The sequence below is a fragment of the Phacochoerus africanus genome, chromosome 10, assembly GCF_016906955.1.
Source record: "Phacochoerus africanus isolate WHEZ1 chromosome 10, ROS_Pafr_v1, whole genome shotgun sequence".
NCBI lineage: Eukaryota > Metazoa > Chordata > Mammalia > Artiodactyla > Suidae > Phacochoerus > Phacochoerus africanus.
In genome coordinates, this window is record NC_062553.1 from 75,584,517 (window position 1) to 75,589,442 (window position 4,926).

Sequence of the window (4,926 nt, forward strand, 5' to 3'; positions counted from 1 at the left end):
TGAGAGGATCCCGCTTCTGACTCCACAAGGGCACTGATAGGCCACACCACGTGCCCATGACACTGTATCCTCCTGGAGGGGTAGCTTTTTCTACTAAAAGATTATTTCTTTTTTCTTTTTTTTTTTTTTTCTGCTTTTTAGGGCCACACCTGTGGCATGTAGAAGGTCCCAGGCTAGGGGTCATATCAGAGCTACAGCTGCCAGCCTACACCACGGCCACAGCAACGCAGGATCCTTAACCCACTGAGCGAGGCCAGGGATCAAACCCGCATCCTCATGGATGCTAGCCGGGTTGGATAACTGCTGAGCCACAAAGGGAAGTTCCTGAAAAGACGATTTCTTATGTCTGTAGAAAGAAGAGAGAGCTGCAGGGGTACACTCTTTACATTCACATCTTGGGTAAAACATGATGGGATTAGGCTTATTGCTCTTGGTTTACATGTTGGAAACTGAGCCTGGGAAGGTAAACTGTTATTCTGGAGTTCAAATTGGACTCTAATTCTTTTTTTTTTTTTTCCTCCCCTGGGGTTTTACTTTATGTTTTCGTCTTTTAAAATTGTATTGACGTATGGCTGACTTACAATGTTGTGTTCATTTCTGCTGCACAGCAAAGTGGTTCAGGGACGCATGTCCACACATCCATTCTTTTCCAGATTCTTTTCCAAAAGCTATCCCAGAATATTGAGTAGAGTTCCCTGTGCTGTACAGCAGGTCCCCGTTGGCCATCCACTCCATATATGATAGTGTGCTTACAGAAATTGGACTCTAATTTGATTGTGCCACGCTGCTGCTAAAGATAAAGAAGCAAAGCTCACTTGGAAGTGTCCATTTTTTTTAATGGTGTAATTCTACCTCTTATTTTGGTTCTTTTTTTTTAATTTTTTTTTTTTTTTTTAGGGCTGCATCTGCAGCATATGGAGGTTTCCAGGCTAGGGGTTGAATCAGAGCTGCAGTTGCTAGCCTACACCACAGTCACAGCAACACCAGATCCAAGCCACATCTACGACCTACGCCACAGCTCACGGCAACGCCTGATCCTTAACCCACTGAGCAAGGCCAAGGATTGAACCCTCATCCTCATGGATCCTAGTCGGGTTCATAACATGCTGAGCCACAACAGGAACTCCTTACTTCTTATTTTAGGATGCTTGTAGGAAGATTAGAAAAATCTGTGAAGGTCCAGCTACAGTCATTAAGAAAGAGTCTATGGGAGTTCCTGTCTTGGCACAGTGGTTAATGAATTCGACTAGGAACCATGAGGTTTCGGGTTCGATCCCTGGCCTTGCTCAGTGGGTTAAGGATCCGGCGTTGCTGTGAGCTGTGGTGTAGGTTGCAGACGTGGCTCGGATCCCGTGTTGCTGTGGCTCTGGTGTAGGCCAGCGGCTACAGCTCTGATTCGATCCCTAGTCTGGGAACCACCATATGCAGCAGGAGCGGCCCTAGAAAAGGCAAAAAGACAAACAAATAAAAAATAAAAAAAAGAAAGAGTCTATGTTTTATAGCTATGTCTATGTAGTTATAAAACACAAATCACCTATGTACCCTCCAGGTGATATGGTCAATATGAGATCCAGTAAAGCCTGTGATTTTCTTTGGCATCGCCACACCTTTGGACACACAGATCCTGTCCCTTTGCTGACTTCTGTACATACTAACTTACAGTCCATGTAAGAAAGTTATTTGTATAAACCTCTAAAGGAGTGACTGCATTAACTTATTCGTTTATACTTGCTTTTACAATGTTCTACTTGGGAATTCAAAAGGTAAACCAAATTGTAGAATTTATTTTTCTCTTCCTTTCTCCCTTGTTGTTGGAAAAGACATAAAAGTAGATTTCATTCAGAATTCAATTCTGTAAATTGAGTCAATTTCTTGGTAGATGATCTTGGAAAAACTGTTTTGTTTTGTTTTCTTAAGGTCCCCACTTCAGCTCTAAAACAAGGCACAGACTTAGTCTGGAAAGAAGAAATAGTAAGTACTTTTTCATCTCCATTTAGCAGTCACGTACTGCTTATGTCATGGCAAGCCCTAGCCTAAGAGCCTGCTTGTATTAGGTCATGTAATCCTTCCAGCAACCTTCTGGGGTTTAGGTACCACTCTTATCCCTGTTTTACAGATGGAGACACTGAGGCACAGGAGGAGTGAGGTGTAATTGCCCAAGGTCATAAGACGCAAAGCTGAAATTCAGAGCCCAGCTGTCTGTCTCTGGAATCCACATCCTTCACCCCCAGAGCAAAACCTCTTTACCCTCCTGTGAAAGGGCAGTGATATAATGGTGACCATTGGAAATAATAGTCAAAGCACTGATACACAGAATAAAGGCCATTACAGCACCAAGAAACCTAACACTTTGTCTTTAAGAGGATGTCAGTACTAGAAATTCCCATGATGGCGCAGTGGAAATGAATCCATCTAGGAACCATGAGGTTGAGGGTTCGATCCCTGGCCTCGCTCAGTGGGTTAAGGATCCGGCACTGCCTTGAGCTGTGGTGTAGGTCACAGACACGGCTAGGATCTGGCGCTGCTGTGGCTGTGGCTGGCAGCTACAGCTCCAATTAGACCCCTAGCCTGGGGACCTCCATATGCTGTGGGTGCGGCCCTAAAAAAACAAAAGACAAAATAAAAATAAAAAAAGAGGATGTCAGTACTGTACAACCAACTTCTGGTCGTTGAATATCTCATGGATCCAGAAAGAATGGCATGCTTGGTATTGGAACTGTGTCTGTCTAGGTGACCTCACCTTGACATGGTATATAAATTAAGTCATATGAACCCATGTTGCAGTAGGAGCTCCCCAAAATAATACCATCTATCAAGTTCCATAACAAGATAGGATCCCAAGAGCAGCATTGCAGCCACACTTATCTGACTTACCCATCCAAACAATCTAATTGCAGTTTTGGAAAATGTGTTTCATGACTTGGAACAAGGCACTTCACCTCCCTAGACCTTTTGTCTTGCCTGCAAAATGAAGCCATAAAATGATATGACTTCTAAGATCCTTCCCATGTTGAATGTTGAATGATTTTCTGTCCAGACCTGATGGCTTAAGAAGAGGAAGTCTGAATTATTTTTCTTCATCTTTTCTTACCATTCCAAAATCCACTGAGGAAAGCAAATTCACAGCTTCCTGAATCTGCGTGCATTCAAATTACAATCATGTTAAGTTTGGCACTTAAAGTTCAAATAAAAAGCTGCCAAGTCAGCAGCAGGGAGCCAGATGTTATGGTTCTGAAGGGATGGGGGGGAGCTGTTCTTTCCGTAGCTTCGGACCTGGACTGACAGGCTCTGGCCCCTGGCCAAGCCTACAGTCTGTAGAACCCAGTGTCCTGTCTGTAGGGCCTGGGCAAGTTACCTGACCTGTTTGTGCCTCAGTTCCTCACCTGTAAAATGGAGATAGTAAGGGTCTGCCTCAGAAGTTGTGGCAGAAAAATGAGCCTGTGTGTGTGTGTGTGTGTGTGTGTGTGTATATACATATGGTATATATGTGTGTATGTATTATATATACAAAAGCATATCATATTTCTACAGGCATATATACATATATACACACACACATAGAGAGAGCATATATATATATATATATATATATGTATAACACACACACACACACATGCCTATAGAAGAGTGCAGGACACATGTGGTTTTCTTTTTCTTTTTTTCCCACATATTTTTTATTATAGTTGATTTGCAATGTTCTGTCAATTTCTGCTGTACAGCGAAGTGACCCAATCATATATGTATATACATTTTTTTTCTCACATTATCCTCCATCATGTTCCATCACACATGATTGGATATAGTTCCCTGGGCTAGACAGCAGGATCTCATTGCTTATCCACTCCAAATGCAATAGTTTTCATCTACTGGGAGTTCCCATCGTGACTCAGTGGTTAACGAATCCGACTAGGAATCATGAGGTTGCAGGTTCAATCCCTGGCCTTGCTCAGTGGGTTGGGGATACGGCGTTACCGTGAGCTGTGGTGTGGGTCACAGACGCGGTTTGGATCTTGCATTGCTGTGGCTGTGGTGTAGGCTGGCGGCTACAGCTCCGATTAGACCCCTAGCCTGGAAGCCTCCATATGCCACAGGTGCGGCCATTGAAAAGGCAAAAAGACAAAAAAAAAAAATACTTTTCATCTACTAACCCCAGATTCCCAGTCCATTCCACTCCTTTGCCCTACCCCTTGCAACACACAAGTCTGTTCTCCATGTTCATGAATTTGTTCTTTATGTAGATAGGGTCGTTAGCACCAAATATTAGATTCCAGATATAAATGATATCATATGATATTTGTCTTTCTCTTTCTGACTTACTTCACTTCGTATGAGAGTCTCTAGTTCCAACCATGTTGCTGCAGATGGTATTAATTTGTTCTTTATATGGCTGAGTAGTATTCCATTGTACATATATACCACATCTTAATCCATTCATCTGCCGATGGACATTTAGGTTTTTTCCATGTCTTGGCTATTGTGAATAGTGCTGCAATGAACACAGGGGTGCATGTATCTTTTTCAATGAAAGTTTTGTCCAGGTATACACTCAGGAGTGGGATTGCTGTGTCATATGGTAGTTCTATATTTAGTTTACTGTGATACTTCCATACTGTTCTCCACAGTGGTTGTAGCAGTTGACATTCCTACCAATAGTGTAGGAGGGCTCCCTTTTCTCCACACCCTCTTCAGCATTTGTTATTTGTAGTCTTATTAATGATGACCATTCTGACCTGTGTGAGGTAGTATGTCATTGTAGTTTTGATTTGCATTTCTCTAATAATTAGTGACATTGAGTATTTTTTTCATGTGCCTGTTGGCCATCTGTATGTCTTCTTTGAAGAAAAGTCTATTCAGGCCTTCTGCCCATTTTTCAGTTAGGTTTTTTATTTTTTTGCTGTTGAGTTGGATGAGTCATTTGCATATTTG